This window comes from Engystomops pustulosus, chromosome 9 (genome assembly GCF_040894005.1).
Source record: "Engystomops pustulosus chromosome 9, aEngPut4.maternal, whole genome shotgun sequence".
Lineage (NCBI taxonomy): Eukaryota > Metazoa > Chordata > Amphibia > Anura > Leptodactylidae > Engystomops > Engystomops pustulosus.
The window spans coordinates 21,108,078-21,135,139 of NC_092419.1; the positions used below are offsets into that span (position 1 = coordinate 21,108,078).

The following is a 27,062-nucleotide window of genomic DNA, read 5'->3' on the forward strand; positions in this document are numbered from 1 at the left end:
TATATTCTTGTACATAGGGGGCAGAATTATAGTAGTTATATTCTTGTACATAGGGGGCAGTATTATAGTAGTTATACTCTTGTACATGGAGGGCAGTATTATAGTAGTTATATTCTTGTACATAGGGGGCAGTATTATAGTAGTTATATTCCAGTTCATAGGGGCCAGTATTATAGTAGTTATTTTCTTGTACATAGGGGCCAGTATTATAGCAGTTATATTCTTGTACATACAGGGCAGTATTATAGAAGTTATATTCTTGTACATACGGGACAGTATTATAGTAGTTATATTCTTGTACATAGGGAGCAGTATTATAGTAGTTATATTCTTGTACATAGGGGGCAGTATTATAGTAATTATATTCTTGTACGTGGGGGCAGTATTATAGTAGTTATATTCTTGTACATAGGGGACAGTATTATAGTAGTTATATTCTTGTACATAGGGGCAGTATTATAGTAGTTATATTCTTGTACATAGGGGGCAGTATTATAGTAGTTATATTCTTGTACATAGGGGCAGTATTATAGTAGTTATATTCCTGTACATAGGGGGCAGTATTATAGTAGTTATATTCTTGTACATACGGGGCTTGATTATAGAAGTTATATTCTTGTACATACGGGACAGTATTATAGTAGTTATATTCTTGTACATAGGGAGAAGTATTATAGTAGTTATATTCTTGTACATAGGGGGCAGTATTATAGTAATTATATTCTTGTACATAGGGAGCAGTATTATAATAGTTATATTCCAGTACATCGGGGGCAGTATTATAGTAGTTATATTCTTGTACATAGGAGGCAATATTATAGTAGTTATATTCTTGTTCATAGGGGGCAGTATTATAGTAGATGTATTCTTGTACATAGGGGGCAATTTTTATTGTAAAACCAACACAAATACAATTAAACAAAATACAAAATCATAAATACATTCTTCTGTACAATTGTACAATTAGTATTCAAACGAATATAAACAATATATAAAGTAAATTTATCTTAGAGAGTCCATAGCTGCTGGAAAGGAAATAGTAAAATGTAAATTCAATATATACCGTATATACTCGAGTATAAGCCGACCCAAGTATAAGCCGAGACCTCTAATTTTAACCCAAAAAAACAGGAAAAACCCATTGACTCGAGGGTGGGAAATGCATTGGTCACAGCCTCCCCAGTATATAGCCAGCCAGTCTCCCAATGTATACAGCCTTCCAATCCCCCATTGTATACAGCCTGCCAGCCCCCTGTAGTATACAGCCTGCCAGCCCCCTGTAGTATACAGCCTGCCAGCCCCCTGTAGTATACAGCCTGCCAGCCCCCTGTAGTATACAGCCTGCCAGCCCCCTGTAGTATACAGCCTGCCAGCCCCCTGTAGTATACAGCCTGCCAGCCCCCTGTTGTATACAGCCTGCCAGCCCCCTGTTGTATACAGCCTGCCAGCCCCCTGTTGTATACAGCCTGCCAGCCCCATGTTGTATACAGCCTGCCAGATCCCCGTTGTATACAGCCTGCCAGATCCCCGTTGTATACAGCCTGCCAGATCCCCGTTGTATACAGCCTGCCAGATCCCCGTTGAATACAGCCTGCCAGACCCCTGTTGAATACAGCCTGCCAGACCCCCGTTGAATACAGCCTGCTATACCCCCGTTGAATACAGCCTGCCAGACCTTAAAAATAATAAACTCAGTACTCACCATTCCAATGGCCCAGGCAGCTCCGCTTCCATCTTCATGTCCGCAGCGCCTCTTCTCCTTCAGGCCGGCGCTAGGACCACGAAGTCTCAGTACGCACAGCCCGGTCGGCACATAACTGTGACATCACAGTTGCTGACGACAGTTGTGTGCCGGCTGGGTCGTGCGTACGGGGATGTCGTGGTCCTAGCCTTGGCCTGAAGGAGAAGAGGCGCTGCAGACGGAGCTGCCGTGGACCCGCCGCGGACATGAAGATGGAAGCGGAGCTGCCCGGGCCATCGGAATCGTGAGTATTGAGTTTATTTTTTTTATATACCCGAGTATAAGCCGAGTGGGGAATTTTCAGCACAAAAATTGTGCTGAAAAACTTGGCTTGTACTCGAGTATATACGGTATATAAATTAAACACATGTATCAACGAAAGAAGAGACCAAGAGGAGTGTGTATAGGCCAAGAAAAATATATATACAAATCTTTATTTAAATCATTATTGTAAACACTACAAAACATGCATGAATCTTAAAAACACCTAAAAAGTACAAAAGTACATGCAATTTGACCAATGTATATAACCACAATAGGTCTATACAAAACACATGACCCTATATTGTCAATGAATGAGTAGCCTGATTTTGCCCTGTGAGTAAAGTATAAGTAGAAGGGAGTTGGTATGACACAGTGGTTGGTCAAAATGAACCGCTAACCATTCCCCTCAACAAAATGCACATAGTATGACAGGAACAGAATCGAACTCAAAAGCAGCACACTCAAAAGTGAACACAGATTAATTGTTAGTAATAGGTTACCCATCCATATGATAAGCCTGGAATGGAGTGTGTGCAAAGGGTGATGTGGGCAAAAGTCCCCACGCGTTTCGTCGCTGGATGCGACTTCCTCAGGGGTCCATATTGTAATGGCGGACCACAGTCCGACATATATACACATGTGCCCCTCCCCAGGGTGAAGTTATAGCCACTCACGTACCTCACATAGATATAACAGCTGTGCGTTTAAGCTCTAAAGATTTGCGGCCCTTACGGTCCCCTATCACCTCACTTTTCTGGGAGGGCACTCCCCTTATAGTTTGGATCCTTATGGTCCCCTATCACTTTTGTATTTCGACCCTCCAGGTCCACACCCTCTTCGGCTCACTTGGGCCTCACATCAACATCACTTTTCTCCATCACTCACTTTCACGCTTTTCCCTCTTTCTTTCTCCTTTGCACCCACCTTTTCTTTTTCTCCCTTTTTCTCCCTTCTTCTCTTCTTTTTTGTATTACACTATGATTCACTTTTCATACAATGTAATAAACAGCTGGACTGTTAACAATAACAACAAAATACCTTTTCTTTAAGAATAATTCGAGTGGAGTCCCTATTTGACCATTTCCAACTACTTCAACATCCTACGAATACTTACCCGGAACTTTGATCCAGTTTACAGAAATCCTTTCTTGCAGCATCCTGTGTCTTCCCTGATAGGAGCTTCTACCTCGCCTAGGATTGTGGATACATCATGGGATTCAATGGACTGAGAGGAAGATCGAACTATGAATAAAGGAATTACACTGTGAAGGTCACAAATCTTCTACTGCAAGATAATGTGGCATAAATTGAATGAACATCTGTGGAAGACATTCACCCCTCCAACAAAATCAACTTCCAAATTACCACTTTTAGGAAATTTTTCTCACTGAATTGACTGCGGACGTTCTGATGTCAACATGGATGGCATATCATTAGATTGGGATATCTGTTATATTTACGATCTATTTTGGAAAAACTTATTATTAGGTTTGTCTGCATAACATGCATTTATTTTTAATTTCCCTCCCCAGGGTGCTAGCCATAACTCACTTTCTATTACCCCCTACAGGTTTATACAATACTCTTAGTTGCTGAATAGGTTTATACATTACTCTAAAGTATTCTAGATATTTTAACCGATTCTATATTCTGGTGCAATATAATATTCTGTATGGACCTTTTGCTTAGTTTTCAATGAATGGAATTTGCGTTATCTCACGACTAATTCATTATGTATCGGCGCCTGCGCATAGTGGGGGACGTTTGCCGGCTACGCGATGTAATAGTAGGGTATGCGCATGCGCTGTGCCGTCTGCTCACAAGTCTCGCGCGACTTGTCACATGACTTAGTTCTCGCGAGACTGGTAATAGGTCACATGACCAGAGGATGGCGGCCGTGCAGCCGCAAATCTTTAGAGCTTAAACGCACAGCTGTTATATCTATGTGAGGTACGTGAGTGGCTATAACTTCACCCTGGGGAGGGGCACATGTGTATATATGTCGGACTGTGGTCCGCCATTACAATATGGACCCCTGAGGAAGTCGCATCCAGCGACGAAACGCGTGGGGACTTTTGCCCACATCACCCTTTGCACACGCTCCATTCCAGGCTTATCATATGGATGGGTAACCTATTACTAACAATTAATCTGTGTTCACTTTTGAGTGTGCTGCTTTTGAGTTCGATTCTGTTCCTGTCATACTATGTGCATTTTGTTGAGGGGAATGGTTAGCGGTTCATTTTGACCAACCACTGTGTCATACCAACTCCCTTCTACTTATACTTTACTCACAGGGCAAAATCAGGCTACTCATTCATTGACAATATAGGGTCATGTGTTTTGTATAGACCTATTGTGGTTATATACATGGGTCAAATTGCATGTACTTTTGTACTTTTTAGGTGTTTTTAAGATTCATGCATGTTTTGTAGTGTTTACAATAATGATTTAAATAAAGATTTGTATATATATTTTTCTTGGCCTATACACACTCCTCTTGGTCTCTTCTTTCGTTGATACATTTGGAATTAGAGTGTGGTGGCCCTCTTAGATATATTTCAATTATAGATTTGCTGTGCGGGTTTCCATTTTTATTGTCATATAAATTAAACACCAGATATATTCCTCCATAATTTTCGATTTCTCTGGTCTTTCTTTATTTATAGTGATTTTATCCACCGGAGCTCAGACAATATTTGGGATACTACGGCCGTGTAGTTATAGTCCTCTCTGTGTAGGGACACCCGGGTTCTGGCATGCCAGTGGTAATATTTTATCACAGTTATTATAAGATAGAAGATTCCCGGATCTATACTACCATCTGGAGATGTGACGCCATAGATGATGTCCGGGTACTGGAGGAATTGCAGCCTCGGGATGTTTAGCAGGACAGATACTTCCTTCCAGATTTTCCTCCCTCCGCAGGACTCCATCGTCTCCTCCTGCTGACACCCCAGGGGACAGGGCCGGCTCCAGGTTTCAGTAGGCCCCTGGGCGACAGTGCCTCACTGGGCCCCTTAGCAGTGGTGGCATTAAAAACGCAAAACCGTAAGATACCAATATTAATATACAGCACCCCAGGCTCCATTAATATATATCCCCCAGGCTTCATGAAGTAATTTACAACCCCCCAGTCCAGGTCCATTAATTAATATACCCCCCTCCCCCACAGTCAGGCTCCCCCATGTCCTCTCAGGTTCTTACAGTCATTCTATCTTCTTCCCCGGAGTCCAACTGACTCGCGGAGAGGGCGTGGCCAGCCGGGGGCAGAGCTACCTCCTCACATGATTGGTGCAGCCATCATGGGAGGAGGTAGCAGGGGCTGGTCCTGCCTCCTCCCGGCCCCCATGACTCGGCTGCTCTGCAGCTCTAAACTAATGTCTGGAGGAGGCGGGACAAAGTGTGAAAAGTGGGGGGGGCCCAGAACATTCTTCCAGCCTCCCGTGGCAGTGTGACAGAGCCTAAACAACGGGACTGTCATGCTTAAACCGGGGAGGTTGGGAGGTATGGGGATACACACAGGACCGCATCTACCATGAGGCAAGATGAAAATCTTGCGTCAGGCGGCAGAGGGCAGCTTCCTGTAGGGAGCGGAATTGCACAGCGCAGTAACCTCAGGCAGACCCACAGCCCGCGATTCTATAGCCAGTGCTGCAGCCCCACAAGAAGAAGTCCTTGCTGGAGAGCAGGGGAGCGTCACCACAGAGGTGATAATGCTGCTGTGCAAAAGATTAATCAATTCCCTGCCCGACCCGACTGGCAGTATCAATAAAACCAACCCAATGGCATAACCCCCACCCGTCCCCTGAACAAAAAACTAAACATGAGGCTGTCTGATGGGAAAAAAAGTGGAGGTCGGCCACAGCTTTATTAATTAACAATATTTACAAAATTAAACCGACTTGTGGGAAGACCCAGACCCTTCCGGAATTATTCACCTCGCATGCCTGGCCCCGCCTATGCGGGGGCATGTCCTTGTTGGTCCGACAGGTGATTTCGACGTAAGCCGAGAGGGTCCAGATTCCACCACAGGCCAAGCTGTGACTACCAACAAAACAACAGTGCAAAACACATTAAAAAACCAACAATTTACAAACAAAACTGTGCAAATAAATATACATAACAAAAAATTTACCTTGCAAAAATACCTAACAAAAACCGAAAAACATTATCTAAGGGTGGGCGGGTGAGAATCTCTTGAGCGCGGAGCAGTCCAAAAGAGGCTGGACTAGCTCCGCGCTCGGGGCTAAATAGCCCAGGGTTAGCGCACCATGTTGCGCCCACCGTCCCGGCTTAGTCCCTCGTCATCCCCTTCCCCTCGCCCTCGTTCTAGCCAGTGCCTTACCGGGTCCAAGGGATCTCGGCATTCTGCCAGGTCTGCGTGCTCCTGCGAGGCTCCCGCGGTGCGCGCTCCCCCTGCGTCCGGGAGCTCGCTGCAGGCTTTCGGCGCGACGCCCGTCCCGCCCCCTTCTGCCACCCACTTCCGGTCACCTGCTCCGGCGGCAGAAGTTACTGCTCATCAGCGCGCGGCCGCCATTTTAGCTCCTCCACGCGCGCCGAACATAGTTATGGGCACTACAGCCAGCTTGTGGCCTTCTTCTTCTGAGACTTCCGCCCACTCTCAGATGGATGGCGGGGTCTCAGTGACTATGCAGTCTGGTGAGGGGGGGTCCGTCTCCGCCCCCCCCCCTTTCTCCAACCCCCCCCTGTAGGTGTGCCCTCTGTTGCCCCACAGGAGCTACTGTCATGCGTTACCGACGCGCCTGCTCCTGCAAGTATCCCTCCGCAGGCGCCCCCAGCATCAGGCATGCCCCCACAGGGGCTAACGCCGGCTACTGGTACAGAGCAGCCCCTTCAGTACCAGTCCCAGCCTCTGGGGCCGGATGGGATGCCTTTTGGGGGGCAAGCAGTGCAGCCTGCGGCAGCGCAGTACAGCTCACCCCCCCTTGTCCCTCCCGGGGTTCAGTGCCCCAGGATGCAGGCGCAATAGGTCTCGCAGCCAGTCTTCGCAATCTTCTACCTCCTCCAGGGAAACCCGTATGCGCTCCAGCCGCGGATCTGCAGTGCATCTTTACAGATTGAGTGCTGGTTTTAGGTCCTCAAAGCGGTCGAGGCGATCCAGATCGTCTAGGTGGCGGTCCCCATCACCCTCTGAGGGGTCTTCCAGCGCCACGGCGATGTCTGGGCGTAGACGCCGTAGGCGGGGAGTTCGGGAGTCTGCTTCTTCCAGGAGGTCCATTGCAGATCCGCAGCCTCCTCCTGTTCCAGTGATATCGGCTCCGGTGCAGGTTGCACAGCCTGTTCAGGCTACGGTGTCTCAGCCTCCAGTTGTGGCAGCGGCTCCTCCGGTGGTGCTTCCGACTGGTGAGGTCCAATATGCGGGTGCTTGGGGGAGTGGGGGTGGTGCAGCGGGTTCTGATATTGTAGCATCTTTGAAGGCATTGCTTGACAAGTACCCCTCTCCCTCTCCTTCAGCGCTGGCAGTCACGCCCGCTCCCTCCACCGTTTCCGTGATACACAAGGATTCTGTTTATTGCAGCATTAGCCCCCTCGGCTCTCGTCTGGATGACGAGGTTAAGATCTGGGCTAACGCATATATAGATATTTGGTCACTCATTTCAGTGGATCAACATACGGTGGATAAGGAGCGGGTTGTTGTGACGGCCAGGTCTCAGGATCGGAAACCAAGGGGTGGCTAAAACCATTAATAATTGGCTGCAAGCCTTTTCGGTGTTGGGGTGCGTGATGGGTCAGAAACACCCTGAACGCTGTTCAGAATTGTTTATTTATCAGGATGTTATTTATTCGTCCTATAAGTCTCATGGGGGTTCCGCCTGGTGGCGGTACGATGAAGATTTTAGGAGGAGGTTGTCTTTGGAGCCGGGGATGGGTTGGGGTGTGAAGGCGGCCGATGATTGGATCCCCTTGATGGTGTCTCAGCCACCCCCCCTTTCACTCTGTGGCCGCCGGGAATACCGGCCATGGTTCAGCGGCCGTCAGGCGCCCTGGGGCCTGCTGGCTCTTCAACGAGGGCTATTGCAGGTTCTACGGGCTGTGCAAATACAAGCACGAGTGCTCCACTTGCGGTGGGAACCACTCGGCAGTCAAGTGCTCCCGTCACATGGGGGGAAGGGCGCTAGTGCAGAACAAAAAGACAACGGTGAACGTTTGCGAGATGTCCCACTGGCTCGGCCGGTATCCTGGTAAGGAAGCGGCGGGACAGCTTAGTTTTGGTTTTTCGTTTGGTTTTTTCATCCCCTTTAATTTTTCCCCAGTTGGTTCTTTTGCAGTGAATCTTAAGTCCGCAGAGGAGCACCCGGATGTCCTCCGGGAAAAGATAGGCAAGGAGGTGGATATGGGCCGCATTGAAGGCCCCTTTTCATCTCCGCCATTTCCAAACCTGAGGTGTTAGGTGTTGTCCCAAAAAAGGAGCCTGGGAAGTTCAGACTCATTCACCACTTATCCTTCCCTAAGGGTTCGTCGGTGAATGACGGAATTTCTCCGGAGCAGGCGTCTGTATCCTACGTCTCATTCGACAGGGCGGTTTTCTTGTTGCGGCAAGCGGGCAAGGGGGCGTTGTTGGCAAAATTGGACATCGAGTCCGCTTTCCGGCTTCTGCCTGTGCACCCAGACTGCTATCATCTTTTGGGTTGCATGGTCGATGGGATGTATTATTAGGACACCTGCCTCCCCATGGGCTGCTCCATTTCATGCAAATATTTTGAACTTTTCAGTTAATTCCTGGAGTGGCTGGTTCGGTACGAAACTGGCTTTCGGTCAGTCACTCACTACCTGGATGATTTTTTGTTTGTGGGACCGTCTGCGTCCCCTGTTTGCTTACATCTGTTGAAGTCTTTTCAGTTCTTCATGGCGGGATTCGGGGTCCCGTTATCGGCGGAAAAGACGGAGGGCCCTTGCACGGTTTTGTCTTTTCTTGGCATTGAGCTTGATTCTGAGGCAATGGTCTTCCGTTTGCCTAGGGATAAGCTCGATAGGCTTTTGTCATTGGTGAAGGGTTTTTGTACGGTTAAGAAGGTCACGCTACGGCAGATGCAATCGTTATTGGGTTTGCTGGTTTTCGCGTGTCGGGTCATGCCTATGGGCAGGGTTTTTTCGCGGCGCTTGTCTTTGGCCATGAAAGGGGCTCGTCACCCCGAACATCGCATTCGTATTTCCGCTCCGCTCCGGGCTGACCTGCGGGTGTGGGAGAGTTTTTTGATGACATATAATGGCAGGACGTGCTGGCAGGCCCCCGAAGTCTCTAATTCCGAGATTTCGCTGATCACGGACGCCGCAGGCGCGCATGGTTTCGGAGCGATTTTCGGGTCTTCATGGTGCGCAGAGCCCTGGCCGCATGAATGGTCGGCTTCAGGGTTGGTTCATAATCTGAAGTTGCTCGAACTCTTCCCGATTGTGGTCTCCGTCGAGCTGTGGGGACACTTGTTAGCGAATAAGCGTATTTGTTTTTGGACTGATAACTTGGGGGTTGTATTTGCTGTTAACAAACTAACCTCTTCTTCCCTACCAGTATTGGCGTTGCTGAGGCATCTGGTCCTTAGATGCCTAGAATGGCAGGGCACAACATGTTCCTGGTGTTGACAATGTAATTGCTGACCCGCTATCTCGACTTGATTTTCAGGTTTTCCGGCAGCGGTTCCTGGGAGCGGAGTTGGAGGGGAGTCGGTGCCCTCCCCATATGTGGAACCTGATCCATATTTAATGGCGATGGTTCGATCTTTGGTTGCCCCTGCAACTTGGCAACAGTATGGTAAGGCGTGGAGTGCTTGGTTGCATGCGGCTGGGGGCAGGGACGTCTGGAGGGACCCTGCTATGAGAACGAGGGTTACTCAGGATTACTTGTTGAACATGAGGGATGCTGGGGTGTCGGGGGCGGTGGCGCAGCGTCGGCTAGCTGGAGTGTCGTTCTTTTTGCAATTTTTGGGGTTGGCTGATCCTACAAAATCTTTTATCATCAGACAGGCCTTGAAGGGTTGGCGCAGGGAGCATATCCCGGGCGAATCGCGGCGGCCGGTTTCTTTTGTTTTGCTGTGCGACTTGATTAAGGGGTGTTCTGTGGTTTGCGCCTCCCCTTTTGAATCTCTGCTTTTTTCAACGGCATTTAGCCTTGCCTTTTTCGGCGCTTTCCGGGTATGCGAATTGGTTCCCCCTTCCGCGGCTAAACCGGGCGGGTTGTTGAAGGCTGACTTGGCATTGGGTTCTGGTTTTGTTCGCATACGGGTGTGACGTTCAAATACCAATGTTTTTGGTAGGGGTGCCTGGATTCGTTTGGGGTCGGTTGACGGCCCTTCGTGGCCGGTTTCGTTGGTGCACGAATTTTCCTGCGTTCGCGTCGTCGGGATCGCATTTTCTGGTACATGAGGACGGCTCCCCTCCCACATGTTACCAGTTTCAAGCTGTTTTTCGGAAGTGCCTTGGGGCGCTGGGGGTAGATCACAGGAGTTACGGCACGCATTCCTTCCGTATCGGGGCAGCAGTGGAGGCAGCCAGGGCTGGACTCCCGGATGCGGAAGTGATGAAAATCGGACGGTGGAGGTCGGCATGTTTCGCGCGCTACATACGCCCTCATTTATTGTAATTTTTGTAATTATGTGTTGTTGTTCTTATTTTTCAGGAGTTGCTGGTACAGTGCGCCCCATGCCGGTGGTTTGGTTACTGGGACGGACAGAGGGCCGCATGTCGGCCGGGTGACCGGAGCCTTGGGTTTCATCAAGCTGATGTGTGTTGGAGGGGCATTCAAGGTTTGAGATGGGTCCAAGTGCTCCCGGAGGCAGTGTCGATTAGCAGATCTACGTCTGGCCCGTTATGTTCAAAGGGGTTGTGGGGTTGTGGTGCGTCACAGGGAATTGGAGGGCAATAATGCCAATATGAGGCGTGAGGAAGTGGCCCATTTAAACGACATCGGCACGGATATTTTCTTATCGGGCATTCAAGATGGCATTGAGCAGGCTCTCTTTTTGCTGGGTGGTGGTCGCAGCACCGTGTAGGGGTACACGGTCCTGCTGGTGGCGGAAAGTGAGCGATGGATGTGAAGGCTCGGTTGGCCGACTTGGCAGCTGGGAGGCCAGCTGGCATACAGCGGCCGAGCCGATGGAACGATTTTACAAGTGCCTTTACGAGATAAAGATTTTGAATTGTTAATTAAATAAAGCTGTGACCATCTTTTTATACCCAACAAAAAGTGAGGCTGCGTGTTTTATAGTTATGTGTTTATAAATGGGGTTTTTTTATTAAAGGGCCTGAGAGATGTTAGTTTACAGGTATTTAAGAAGTGTCTGCGCAACATTTCTGTTGCACGCAACTCTTTTGTGTCTCGGCTGCACTATTTTTCACTCGAAATACACTTCGTCATTGAAAGGGACGTTCCAGTGATCATTCGGACCGTCACATTTATCATGCAAAGTCAGACAGAATTGTGTCACATGCCCCATGTTAAAGCTGCACCAAAAAAAGCGATGCCCTCTGTCAGAGCAGTGCAAGGAGCGCCAGATTCATGAAGAACGTGCACCAGAAATCCTGCACTATAGACAGGTAACTGCACATAGTACACCCTGCACTGTTCTAAGTAAATGTGCCGCAGTGTATCAGTGGTCAATATAAACTTCTACACTATGGGACATAAATTATTGACCGTTTATATATACGGAGGGGCAGTGGTGTTTCTTTGAGCCAGAGATGCAGATATTCAGGGTTATAGTTATGGTTGGCATTGAGATCTTCATATGTAGCTCTCATTAACAACTGTCACTTAAACAGTTACAAATGTTGCTTCTATAGCACACGTCTCCATGACCTTTTCATGGGCTCATACACAGCTATGGTTTTCATAGGCAGATTATGAGCAGACTGCCCGGGCGTCTATTGTATTGTCATCTGCACTCATCACTTTTATGTGCCCCAAGTCCTGCACACGTTCATGTGAAGGTCCCCGAAAGGTGTAAAAGGATGATCTTTGCCTTATTTTATCACATGTTCACACCTGCCATCCACAACTTGTCCAAACAGTTGCAAAGAACATGTAACATTCACATTAATGAGTCATTTCTTTTATTTTACATTGTCCTTCCCCTATTTCTACCTCTGTTTTGGTGGTCTAACTCAAGGTCCTATGAACTATAGGAGGTTCAGTAATCATACTGCTAATATAAAGCACAAATATTACACCCATCTAAACGTTACATAAGGGGGGGGGGGAGCGGCATAAATGCTAGAATGGGCCCTGTATACACTACTTATTAAAATTGTGTTTATGTGAAAGATAATGTTAACCCCTCAGCGGTGTATGGAGCCATTGTTATGGTCTCGGCCTATGGCGGTGTATGGAGCCATTGTTATGGTCTCGGCCTATGGCGGTGTATGGAGCCATTGTTATGGTCCCGGCCTATGGCGGTGTATGGAGCCATTGTTATGGTCTTGGCCTATGACAATGTATAGAGCTATTGTTATGGTCTCGGCCTATGACAATGTATAGAGCTATTGTTATGGTCTCGGCCTATGACATTGTATAGAGCCATTGTTATGGTCTCAGCCTTTGACGGTTTATGGAGCTATTGTTATGGTCCTGGCCTATGACGGTGTATGGAGTCATGTGTCTATCACACTTAGATATCTAGCTGATACATCAGGGTCAAGGCATAGGAGGCAACAAAATGTCACTTGTCACCGGCTTATGTCTAGGATGGATTTTCCTCCTGGAAATGGGTTTGGTCAGGAATTTTTATTGATGGCCTATTTTCAGTAGTTGATTGTTGGAGCAATGACACACAACACCCATATGATCAACTGTTTGATCCCCCATTTACATAAAGTCTCGGAGCTGGAAGCAGCTGGCTCCTTGCCCCTGTAGTGTTCAGAAATCTCTACTGGAGACGTGGCTCTTAATGAAAATGTATGCTAGCCGTGGCTGATGCTACAGGGGCAAGGAGTCAACTACCGCCAGCTCTATGTCCTTGTGGTTGTCCAGATGACCACAGATGTCTAGTCCCAACTCTTCAACTATTGATGGTCGATCCTTGGGAGCCCCTTTGTACCAATCTCTTTGTAAAAGACTGAAGGCACAGTAAATGGTAGTGTCACGTTGTGGATGTATTCTTACATTTCCAGGAGGAATCACGTGGACAGAGTTCTAAGAAAAATTATTTGATGGCGTTATAATGACACACATCACACAACCTGATATACATAACTTTCTATATTCACCTCTATAGGATAGAGCTACACATGTGTGTTAGAGCTCATACATGGTGGTTATGACACCAAGCATGGAAAGGGTTGTGGGACCTCAGTTCTGGCGATGAGTCTTCCTAATACATTGGGACACAACACAATATGATATTTAAGGCATGTTCATGTTTATAATAAAATATCCTTTTTTCTTTAGGGAAGCGTTTAAGGGGTTTTCCCATCTGGGCACTTACATTTATTTTAATTCATTTTCCATATGTAAACATTTCTTCTGATTGGATGTTATTAAAAAAATGTTCCTGTGTGAAGATAATTTCTCATAAATGTTGCCATGTTGTCCCGTAGAAATGAGATAGCTTCCTTGGATACGACCACCTCACATTTTGGCAGCGGTGGCCTGATATGGGCTACTGAGCCCTGACCTCCTGGATTCAGCGATCATTACCACAGGACGGCTGAAGGATATGCAGTAACTCCCGGACATTTCATATACAAAAACTTTTTGTTACATTGTGAAATCACTCCAGCAGAGGTGGCCGTATCCAAGGACACAGGCTTGTTTCTAAGGGACCATATAGCAACATTTATGAGAGATTATCTTCGCACAGTTTTATTTTTTAATAAGATCTAATTGAAGAAATGTATATATATGGCAGATTAATAAAATTGAATGTAAATGCCAAGACGAGAATACCCCTTTAAGTTTGTGGCAGATCTGTCTGAGAGCTGACATCATGGATCTATATTTGGAGACTTCAGAGATGTAGGTTGGCCCTTCCATGGCAATATCTATAGATGGGTTTTTTAGCTTCACTGCCAATGACTCCTTGTCTAATGATGATGTTAAGTATTATCTACAGCTTGATCCATGTAAGGCTACATACATGTAATGGGCTGCACACCAGGGGATGTTTTGGGTTGGTTGGAGATGGGAGGGGTGAGTCCTCCATAGAGAGGAGGCTACCCAGCCCAGTCACAGTGCCGTGAGAGATGATATACTCAACACACCGTGACCTGGAGTAATAGACCTCAATGGTGCGCGATATCTGGCCCCAAATTGGGCATCCAGATCATGACCACTGCACGTGTGCACTAGGCCTAATAGGACCTATGGGACCCTCTAAGAGCAATACGGGGGTAGCTGTAATAATTCTTGAATAAAATATTAGCCCAAAAATTGCTGCTCTGCTGATCGCCTGATTGGATATGGCAGATCACTGGAGGGTTATATGTATGTGTATAGGAATGATGACGTCTCCTCTTCTCCCCCCTCCCTCTCATTACGGTATTATATCTATTACAGATCTGACGGATATTTTGGCCATTAGTCACAGAGATGTCAGGACATCACAGGTGTGAGGAGGACATGACAGGTCTGTATGGGAAATCCTACAACCATCATCCAGTGACCGTGGCCTGGTGATAATATGGATCTTACACATGATGTAATATAGATGGAGGTTTCACAATCTTTTCTTCATCCAAGAAAGATTCTCTATTAGTCATTTAGATGCCGACATTTAGGATCACTATAGGGATTACATCTGAGCTGGTGACTTCTCCTATAGTGGAAAACCTAAATACCATAGGTGACCGCAGAGAAGGAACTTAAAGCTGCCAGGTCCCAGTAAGAAATCTATAATGTACAGGTCTTCATAAGGGGAAGAAACTGTATATAAACCCCCTAAGGCTCATTGGCCATGGGTGACCTTAAAGGAAATCTACCATCGCAATCAAGCATGAAACCAGGGGCTCTTATTCTTAGATCCAGGCACCGTGACTGTGGTAATCTTCTGATATTTGTTATCTATGGCCTCCTTCCTTCTAAATTCAACTTTTACGATTATGCTAATGAGCCTATAGGACTCCTGGGGTTGTTACCAGAGACTCTCTGTGCTGCAGCCTCACAGACTACTACACTGCCTTCCCCTCCTCCTTCTCCCCCAGCACTTCCCTCCTGGGAAGGAGACTGGGTAACGGTCTGTGAAGTTACAGCACAGAGGGACACTGGTAATACCCCCCCAGATCACCTCTGGCTCATCAGCAGAATTATAAAGGTTGATTTTAGAAGGAAGGAGGCCATAGATAACACATATGTGTATGAGTAATTGATCCTGGTTTATCAGGATGGAATTTGATGGCAGATTTAATATTAGGATCTCACTAATTAATTTGGTTTTTCTATGAATTGAACCAAAAAGTCCTAAAATCTCATGTGTCACAAATTAGCATCAAAAACTGCAACTCCTCTCATCACATGTCAAATCTGAACAGCAAGTAGACAAGTGGACGGGTCTTAAACAAAAAGAAAGATCAGAAAAATGTATTTTATAGTAAAATGGCACCAATTTTTTTGTAACAAATCAACAATTCAGTTATCTAAATTTAGCACATTTTTTAACTTCATTTTTTCCCATGTTCATCGCCGTCTCTCCTTGTCAGAGCTGGTGAATGTGAAGCTGAGATCTTACTATACATAGAGTCTCTTGGTGATATCTATCTATATAGCCATGTAATATAACTGTAGCTGCCAATCACAGCTCAGCTTTCATTCATACAGAGCAGCTAATAAAATGAAAGCAGTGCTGTGATTGGTTACTATGGGTAACACTACTTTACTACAATCAGCTCATGTATAACTCCCTTATGTATAACAATGGGACATAGTTTGGCATTTGTTGGGCTAATTTGGACCTATGGATGTTTATGGCAGGTATGAGGTCACCACCTGGACACTATTATACAAATGTCTTTACTATAGGCTGAAATATTTTTGGCTGTCCTATCAGAAGTTGATATACTGATATATGAGTAACTCCCGGAATAGAAGAGAGTCAAAAGGGTTAAATTTGACATAATTAATATATATTTATCATGTCTCCATCATTTATTGTACAAGATGGCCGCTCCCTGTACTGGGTTGCCATGGAATCAGAATCCTCCCCATTCAACTGAGTTCTAAACATGATGTCATACCCGCTGTGATGTCATCACTGCTATATAACTCCCGCTCTGTACCCATAATTCTCTGAGGGTTGTATAGTTGAGGAGTGGAGAGTGAAGAGGAGATTTTTTGCTGTTTTACTGACGAATGATGGAAAGATTTTTTGTAAGTAGACTTTATTTACTGACGGATATCAGGATTATTGTTAGTGATGAAATTTAGACATCAGGAAATAGACGGTCGGATTGTAATGTAGATAAGGGGAATCCTGGGCGGTGTCATACTGGGGCTACTTAGGTCCACCAGATAACATTTTTCTGGAGGACTCTCTTCACATTCAACTAAATAAAAGACCCTTCCAGCTTCCAAATTTAGTTATCTTCCACTGTATCTTTGTAATCCAGTATAAGGTTGGAGCCTGGGCCCACCGGAGGATCCTCCGATCCTCTGTTGGGACAGTCCGACACGGATCCTGGGGAATATCTACTCCCGTTTTTTGGTTTCTGTTCTACATTTGGGGCATTATTGATAGCGCTGTGTGTCCAGAGGAGCAGGAAGAAGATTTACCCCCCTGACCCCTGTCCCTAAAGGACATATTATGAAACATGGTGACATCATATCCAGGTCCTGATGTCCCCTCCACCCATTCCTGGTTATACTGACGTCCTAGATCTGTCATTAGGGTGACATTGAGGTGTCTGGGAGGGTGAGGGGAAGATCTAAACCCTGTATCTACTGTGCACTAGTTATAATATGTCACCCCCAGACTCATTCTTACACTCCTCTTAATGATAACAGTTTAAAATTATAAAATGTGAAGAAATTGCAAAAATTGTATAATTTACTCTAAAATAAAGATGGCGGATGTGTGTACTGGTTACCATAGCAATGGAATCTTTCTCCATTTACTTTCTCTATCACTGCTGTATACAGCCTGGTATTACCCATAATGCACTGAGAGATAGACTATGTAATATTGAAGATATTCTAGAGCCGTCTACTACATCTTTACTCATTTCTGGTTATATCAATGTCTCTTTCCACCAATGTCCTCCTATACTCCACTAGTGGTCTCCACCATCTCCGCTCCTGAAGGTCTATGGTTACTTTGCATGATTCCTTCTGGAGACGTCTCCATCATGTGGAGCCACAAATAATTTCACTGACCCAAAATTCTGTTCTTCTCTCTCCCTTATAGGATAAACTTACTGGGCGCACCCGTGTCCAAGTCCTATCCCGCAGGGCACTGGAGCCGGAGGCGAAGCGCACATGGATCAAATCCTACAACGACGGGGTAAATAATTCTAGAGACGTCATCAGCCATCACCACATTATACATAACATGTGATATGTTATTGATCTGAAAGTAATGTTTCTATTTTTATGTCCCACAGCTAGGTCCTTCTCCTGCCTTTTATGATTTGGCTGCTGCTGCACAGGATGGACCAGGAGAGCTGATGCCGGAGTCACCTGAGCCCCCCTGCTGGATTGTTAGATCGGTAAGGGGGCCATTACTATATAGTCATGGACTCGCCATGTCCCATAACTGCTGCTGATGCTATTGATGATGATGATGGAGGTCATGATGAATTGAGGGAAAATGATTCGAATTTGACAATTAATATGTATTGACAGGAGAGTTTCCTACCAGTGGATCCGCCTCCTGAGTATAGTACAGGAAAAACGCCGCTGGACTTGGACTGCATCATCACGGTAATGTCTCTTCTCCTCTATGATCCACACACGACTTATAGACAATGGGGCAGATTTACTAATATTCTCTAATAGACGCAAGATAAACTAGAGCGTGTTATCAAGTACATGATTTACAAATTTAGATGTAATAGTTACATCTGGTGTCCGCTGTACGTTTCTTAGATCCAGGCACCGTGACTGTGGTAATCTTCTTATATTTATCTATGGTCTCCTTCCTTCTAAATTCAACTTTTAAAATTATGCCAATGAGCCTATAGAACTCTTGGGTTGTTACCAGAGACTCTCTGTGCTGCAGATTCACAGACTATTACACTGTCTTCCCCACCTCCTTCTCCCCCAGCACTTCCCTCCTGGGGAGGAGACTGGGTAACGGTCTGTGGAGTTACAGCACAGAGGGACACTGGTAATACCCCCCAGATTGCTTCTGGCCCATCAGCAGAATTATAAAGGTTGATTTTAGAAGGAAGGAATCTATGGATAACACATATGTGTATGAGTAATTGATCCTGGTTTATTGGTTTCCACCAATGTCCTCCTATACTCCACTAGTGGTCTCCACCATCTCCGCTCCTGAAGGTCTATGGTTACTTTGCATGATTCCTTCTGGAGACGTCTCCATCATGTGGAACCACAAATAATTTCACTGAACCCGAAATTCTGTTCTTCTCTCTCCCCTATAGGATAATCTTACTGGGCGCACCCATGTCCAAGTTCTGACCCGCAGGGCACTGGAGCCGGAGGCTGAGCGCACTTGGATTAATTCATACGAGGACGGGGTAAATAATTCTAGAGACGTCATCAGCCATCACCACATTATACATAACATGTGATATTGGGGTTATCTGGGGTTCACCTCCTCCATGACATCTTATCAATAAGATGTCATTGATCTGAAAGTAATGTTTCTATTTTTATGTCCCACAGCCAGGTCCTTCTCCTGCCTTGTATAATTTTGCCGCTGCTCCTGATGATGGACCAGGAGAGCTGATGCCGGAGTCACCTGAGCCCTGCTGGATTGTGAGATCGGTAAGGAGACCATTACTATATAGTCATTTAGTGTGTGGTGTCCGCTGTGTGTACAATTTTCGGTGCTTTTCCATAGTAAGTCTGGACCCATGTTTATAGCTGAATGGAGGATTCATTTGCTTTCTATCACTCTAAATTTCTGTGTATCCAAATTCTCAACAGGAGAAAAGAAGATCATCTGGTTCCAGATGGAGAAAACGACTGAGGAGCCTCTTCTGCATGGTGAGGAGATCTCAGTCTAGGACATGTATCTCAGCCTGGTGATACATGTCGTGTATCTCAGGATCTCATTCACAAGTGACTGGACTCGTGATACACACATCATCATCAGCTTTCTCTTATCTTTCCTCTGTAGAGCCGGGAATCAGTGATGGTGACTCCTTTCACGCCAGCTCCCAGCAGACCGGAAACAAAAAACTTCGGATGCCAAGTGACAGAAGAAGAGCTCAGCCTGATGTCACATGGGCCAAAAGTCACCGTGATCCAGGTGAAGCCCTATATGGTTGACGCTTCCACCCAGGTCCATAAGGATGAGTTCTGAGGTAGGTGGAACGCACATCAGTACATTGTGACAAGGACAACATCAGGGAGATCTGAGATTCTGCAGATCGGAGTCTTCAGAACTTGTCCCGATATCACACACTATGTTACTATTACACGTCTACAGCTAAGGTGATGCTACGGCTGTTTTCCTCTTAGTTTGGAAAAGTGCATTATGGGAGCTCAAAAATTATATTTATGACATACACCTACTGATTTTTGGCTTTTGCGTTGGATTATATGACCTAATGTGAGACTTTCCAATGAAGATAATCCAGAATTTTTTTTTTTTTTTTGCAGCTTTTATTCCTGAACTTCCTGACTGCTCTGCACTTCATCCCCAAGGATAAGAAGATCTTCTAGACGACCTGTGACCTACCGAACCTGTAAGTCCTGATAGTCTATACTCTGCCACATAGATGGAAACCTATCCCTTCTATACTAGTGAGCAATGTCCATAAGATATTCCCATCTAGGCCGATGTCCATGTGGTGTCATCACTGCTCCGGACACTTAGATATGGATCACTCCAGGATGGCCCCAGTCTTGTAGACATGTAGCAGCCACTTGATGAGGAATGTATGAAGTGATATATCTTTGTTCTTTCATTAGGCCAATAGACGCGTCCTCCCGCCCCGGGTGTCAGAGCTGGACGTCTATGACTATGAAGATCTGAACCTCTACACAAACCTTTCTACTGAGGTTTTATACTATTGACCATTAAACGGATTATGTCAGTGTCAGGAGACTATGGTCTGCTGTACTGGATCCATGATAGGCTCCACTAACACTCACTGTCTGGTCTCTCCTTGTCCGCCTTTTCTATACATACACAGTACAGGGGGATCTCCCGAGTGTTATACACAGTACAGGGGGGTCTCCCGAGTGTTATACACAGTACAGGGGGGTCTCCCGAGTGTTATACACAGTACAGGGGGGTCTCCCGAGTGTTATACACAGTACAGGGGGGTCTCCCGAGTGTTATACACAGTACAGGGGGGTCTCCTGAGTGTTATACACAGTACAGGGGGGTCTCCTGAGTGTTATACACAGTACAGGGGGGTCTCCTGAGTATTATACACAGTACAGGGGGGTCTGGCGAGTGTTATACACACTACATGGGGGTCTCCTTAGTGTTATACACAGTACAGGGGGATCTCCCGAGTGTTATACACAGTACAGGGGGATCTCCCGAGTGTTATGCACAGTACAGGGGTCTCCTTAGTGTTATACACAGTACAGGGGTCTCCTTAGTGTTATACACAGTACAGGGGGATCTCCCGAGTGTTATACACAGTACAGGGGGATCTCCCGAGTGTTATGCACAGTACAGGGGTCTCCTTAGTGTTATACACAGTACAGGGGTCTCCTTAGTGTTATACACAGTACAGGGGGATCTCCCGAGTGTTATACACAGTACATGGGGGTCTCCTGAGTGTTATACACAGTACAGGGGGGTCTCCTTAGTGTTATACACAGTACAGGGGGATCTCCCAAGTGCTATACACAGTACAGGGGTATCTCCCGAGTGCTATACACAGTACAGGGGTCTCCTTAGTGTTATACACAGTACAGGGGCGGTCTCCATAGTGTTATACACAGTACAGGGGGGGTCCCCTTAGTGTTATACACAGTACAGGGGGTTCTCCCGAGTGTTATACACAGTACAAGTGGGTCTCCTGAGTGTTATACACAGTGCAGGGGGGTCTCCTGAGTGTTATACACAGTACAATTGGGGTCTCCCGAGTGTTATACACAGTACAGGGGGGTGTCCTGAGTGTTATACACAGTACAGGGGGGTCTCCTTAGTGTTATACACAGTACAGGGGGGTGTCCTGAGTGTTATACACAGTACAGGGGGGTCTCCTTAGTGTTATACACAGTACAGGGGGGTGTCCTGAGTGTTATACACAGTACCGGGGGGTCTCCTTAGTGTTATACACAGTACAGGGGGGACACCTTAGTGTTATACACAGTACAGGGGTATCTCCCGAGTGCTAAACACAGTACAGGGGTCTCCTTAGTGTTACACACAGTACGGGGGGATCTCCTTAGTGTTATACACAGTACAGGGGGATCTCCCAAGTGCTATACACAGTACAGGGGTATCTCCCGAGTGCTATACACAGTACAGGGGTCTCCTTAGTGTTATACACAGTACAGGGGCGGTCTCCATAGTGTTATACACAGTACAGGGGGGGTCCCCTTAGTGTTATACACAGTACAGGGGGTTCTCCCGAGTGTTATACACAGTACAAGTGGGTCTCCTGAGTGTTATACACAGTACAGGGGGGTCTCCTGAGTGTTATACACAGTACAATGGGGGTCTCCCGAGTGTTATACACAGTACAGGGGGGTGTCCTGAGTGTTATACACAGTACAGGGGGGTCTCCTTAGTGTTATACACAGTACAGGGGGGTGTCCTGAGTGTTATACACAGTACAGGGGGGTTTCCTGAGTGTTATACACAGTACAGGGGGGTCTCCTGAGTGTTATACACAGTACAGGGGGGTCTCCTTAGTGTTATACACAGTACAGGGGGATCTCCCGAGTGTTATACACAGTACAGGGGGATCTCCCGAGTGTTATACACAGTACAGGGGGATCTCCCGAGTGTTATACACAGTACAGGGGTCTCCTTAGTGTTATACACAGTACAGGGGGATCTCCCGAGTGTTATACACAGTACAGGGGGGGGGGGTCTCCCGCGTGTTATACACAGTACAGGGGGGTCTCCCGAGTGTTATACACAGTACAGGGGAGGTCTCCTGAGTGTTATACACAGTACAGGGGGGTGTCCTGAGTGTTATACACAGTACCGGGGGGTCTCCTTAGTGTTATACACAGTACAGGGGGGACACCTTAGTGTTATACACAGTACAGGGGTATCTCCCGAGTGCTAAACACAGTACAGGGGTCTCCTTAGTGTTACACACAGTACGGGGGGATCTCCTTAGTGTTATACACAGTACAGGGGGATCTCCCAAGTGCTATACACAGTACAGGGGTATCTTCCGAGTGCTATACACAGTACAGGGGTCTCCTTAGTGTTATACACAGTACAGGGGCGGTCTCCATAGTGTTATACACAGTACAGGGGGGGTCCCCTTAGTGTTATACACAGTACAGGGGGTTCTCCCGAGTGTTATACACAGTACAAGTGGGTCTCCTGAGTGTTATACACAGTACAGGGGGGTCTCCTGAGTGTTATACACAGTACAATGGGGGTCTCCCGAGTGTTATACACAGTACAGGGGGGTGTCCTGAGTGTTATACACAGTACAGGGGGGTCTCCTTAGTGTTATACACAGTACAGGGGGGTGTCCTGAGTGTTATACACAGTACAGGGGGGTTTCCTGAGTGTTATACACAGTACAGGTGGGTCTCCTGAGTGTTATACACAGTACAGGGGGGTCTCCTTAGTGTTATACACAGTACAGGGGGATCTCCCGAGTGTTATACACAGTACAGGGGGATCTCCCGAGTGTTATACACAGTACAGGGGGATCTCCCGAGTGTTATACACAGTACAGGGGTCTCCTTAGTGTTATACACAGTACAGGGGGATCTCCCGAGTGTTATACACAGTAAAGGGGGGGGGGGGGTCTCCCGAGTGTTATACACAGTACAGGGGGGTCTCCCGAGTGTTATACACAGTACAGGGGAGGTCTCCTGAGTGTTATACACAGTACAGGGGGGTCTCCTGAGTGCTATACACAGTACAGGGGGGTCTCCCGAGTGTTATACACAGTACAGGGGGGGGGGTCTCCTGAGTGTTATATACAGTACAGGGGGGTCTCCCGAGTGTTAAACACAGTACAGGGGGGTCTCCCGAGTGTTATACACAGTACAGGGGAGGTCTCCTGAGTGTTATACACAGTACAGGGGGGTCTCCTGAGTGCTATACACAGTACAGGGGGGTCTCCCGAGTGTTATACACAGTACAGGGGGGGGGTCTCCCGAGTGTTATACACAGTACAGGGGGGGGTCTCCTGAGTGTTATACACAGTACAGGGGGGGGTCTCCTTAGTGTTATACACAGTACAGGGGGGTGTCCTTAGTGTTCTACACAGTACCGGGGGGTCTCCTTAGTGTTATACACAGTACAGGGGGGTGTCCTGAGTGTTATACACAGTACAGGGGGGGTCTCCTTAGTGTTATACACAGTACAGGGGGGGTCTCCCGAGTGTTATACACAATACAGGGGGATCTCTCGAGTGTTATACACAGTACAGGGGGATCTCCCGAGTGTTATACACAGTACAGGGGTCTCCTTAGTGTTATACACAGTACAGGGGGATCTCCCGAGTGTTATACACAGTACAGGGGGGGGGGGGGTCTCCCGAGTGTTATACACAGTACAGGGGGGTCTCCCGAGTGTTATACACAGTACAGGGGAGGTCTCCTGAGTGTTATACACAGTACAGGGGGGTCTCCTGAGTGCTATACACAGTACAGGGGGGTCTCCCGAGTGTTATACACAGTACAGGGGGGGGGGTCTCCTGAGTGTTATATACAGTACAGGGGGGTCTCCCGAGTGTTATACACAGTACAGGGGGGTCTCCCGAGTGTTATACACAGTACAGGGGAGGTCTCCTGAGTGTTATACACAGTACAGGGGGGTCTCCTGAGTGCTATACACAGTACAGGGGGGTCTCCCGCGTGTTATACACAGTACAGGGGGGGGGTATCCCGAGTGTTATATACAGTACAGGGGGGTCTCCTGAGTGTTCTACACAGTACCGGGGGGTCTCCTTAGTGTTATACACAGTACAGGGGGGTGTCCTGAGTGTTATACACAGTACAGGGGGGGTCTCCTTAGTGTTATACACAATACAGGGGGGGTCTCCCGAGTGTTGTACACTGTACAGGGGGGGTCTCCTTAGTGTTATACATAGTACAGGGGGGGTCTCCCGAGTGTTATACACAGTACAGGGGTCTCCTTAGTGTTATACACAGTACAGGGGTCTCCCGAGTGTTATACACAGTACAGGGGTCTCCTTAGTGTTATACACAGTACAGGGGTCTCCTTAGTGTTATACACAGTATAGGGGGGTCTCCTTAGTGTTATACACAGTACAGGGGTCTCCTTAGTGTTATACACAGTACAGGGGGGTCTCCTGAGTGTTATATACAGTACAGGGGGGTCTCCCGAGTGTTATACACAGTACAGGGGGGGTCTCCTGAGTGTTATACACAGTACAGGGGGGTCTCCTGAGTGTTATACACAGTACAGTGGGGGTCTCCGTAGTGTTATACATGCTATTGGGGGGTGTCCTGAGTGTTATACACAGTACAGGGGGGTCTCCCGAGTGTTATACACAGTACAGGGGGATCTCCCGAGTGTTACACACAGTACCGGGGGGTCTCCTTAGTGTTATACACAATACAGGGGGGTCTCCCGAGTGTTATACACAGTACCGGGGGGTCTCCTTAGTGTTATACACAGTACAGGGGGATCTCCCGAGTGTTATACACAGTACAGGGGGGTCTCCTTAGTGTTATACACAGTACAGGGGGGTCTCCCGAGTGTTATACACAGTACCGGGGGGTCTCCTTAGTGTTATACACAATACAGGGGGGTCTCCCGAGTGTTATACACAGTACCGGGGGGTCTCCTTAGTGTTATACACAGTACAGGGGGGTCTCCGAGTGTTATACACAATACAGGGGGGTCTCCGAGTGTTATACACAGTACCGGGGGGTCTCCTTAGTGTTATACACAGTACAGTGGGGCAGGGGGAGGATTCATTACTAAATTAATGAATATACCCCCCCAGATAGGCTCCATTAACCCCTTAAGGACGCAGCCATTTTGCAGGTTAAGGCTCAGCCCGATTTTTTGGATTCTGACCTGCGTCGCTTTATATGGTTATAACTTTTGAACACTGTTACTTATCAAAACGATTCTGAGATTGTTTTTTCCCCACATGTTGTACTTCATTTTAGTGGTAAATTTTGGCTGATAAGTTTTGCGCTTATTTACAAAAAAAAAGAAAATATGATAAATTTTTTGAAAAATTTGCCATTTTCGAAATTCAAAATCATTGCGTTTCCAGGCAGATAGATTTACCACCTAAATAAGTTGCTGAATAACATTTCCCATTTGTCTACTTAACATTTTCATAATTTTTGATATGTCTGGATAATTTATTTTGATGTCACACGGCTTACAAATCGAATATCACTTTTCCGGATTTTCAGAATTGACTATTTTGGGGATAAATACAGTTTGGAATGAAATTTTACATATTTAGCATCAAAACCCCCTATATAACCAACCCATTTTCAAATCTGCACCCCTCAAGCTATCAGAAACAGCTTTTACGAAGATTGTTAACCCCTTGAGATCTTCATAGTAATTGAATCAAAATGAAGGTGAAATTTAGAATGGTCAGATTGTGCAGGTTATACGTTCATTTAGCACTAAAATTTACACATTTCCAAAATATAAAAAGAGAAAACCCACCATACAATTTGTTCTGCAATTTCTCCTGAGTACAGAGACCCCCCACATGTGGCCGTTACTTGTTTTATGGGCGCACAGCGAGACGCAGAAGGGAAGGAGCGCCCTGCAGCTGCCAGGATTTTAGTTTCCTCATTGGCCCCTTTTGAAGGCTATAAAATTTTCGCTTTTGCGTTATTGGGGCCATGTGATGCCATTTTTTTTGCGCGATGAGATGCTTTTTCCATTGTTACCATTTTGGGGTTGGTATCACCTATTGTTGAAAATTTAGGAACTTTTTTTGAGGGCAGGAGTAGAAAAGCATCAATTCTGTACTGGATTTTTTACTCTTTTTTTTTTTGGTGTTCACCGTATAGACTAATAATCATGTTATCTTTATTCTATGGGTTGATACGATTACGGGGATACCAGACATGAATATATTTTCTTACGTTTTACTAAATTTGTCAAACAAAACCCTAATGTGGGGAAAAATCTATCATTTATGTATTGCCGTCTTCCAAGTGGCATAACATTGTTACTTTTTTGGCTACGGAGCTGGTTGATGGCTTATTTTTTGCGGGACATGTTGTACTTTGCACCAGTATCATGTCAGAGTACACATGGTTTTTTGATCGCATTTTATAGCATTTTTTGTGGGATTGAATAGCTAAAAATCATAATTTTTGGAAGGTTTATAGCAGTTTTTTTTTACGGCGTTTATCGTGGGGGTACAATAATGATTTACTTTTATTCTACGGGTTGTTACGGACGCGGTGATACTATATATGTGGGGTTTGTGTTATGATTTAGACTTTTTTTTTAGTTATATATCTCTTTATATGTGTTGGGGGTTTGGGGCATTTTTAGTGATTTATTACTTTATTTTTTTATTGAATAACATTTTTTTTTTTACTTTTTCACTTTTATACCATGGGATATGAACAAGCAATCATCTGATTGCTTGTTCATGATAATATTCTGCAATACTCATGTATTGCAGAGTATTATCAGTGTCAGCCTATACTCTTGCATAGGCTGGCACTGTGCCAGTAAGATGACGTCACAGACGCCATCTTACTGGCAATTCTTGCAGGTAACTCTGGGGTCCAGATCGGACCCCAGAGTTACTATAGCAACGATCGGCGCACCCCGAAAACGGTTCGGGGGGGCCGATCGTG

At 46.3% G+C, this 27,062-nt stretch overlaps 1 long non-coding RNA gene across 1 annotated transcript; it reads left to right on the plus strand.

Annotated features, from left to right (window-relative positions):
• Positions 1-19,060: 19,060 nt before the first annotated feature.
• On the plus strand, positions 19,061-20,285 carry LOC140077502 (uncharacterized). The gene is made up of 4 exons (XR_011849791.1): positions 19,061-19,118; positions 19,252-19,438; positions 19,737-19,822; positions 20,049-20,285. It is a non-coding gene; the product is annotated as an uncharacterized lncRNA (long non-coding RNA).
• The last annotated feature ends 6,777 nt before the right edge of the window (positions 20,286-27,062 follow it).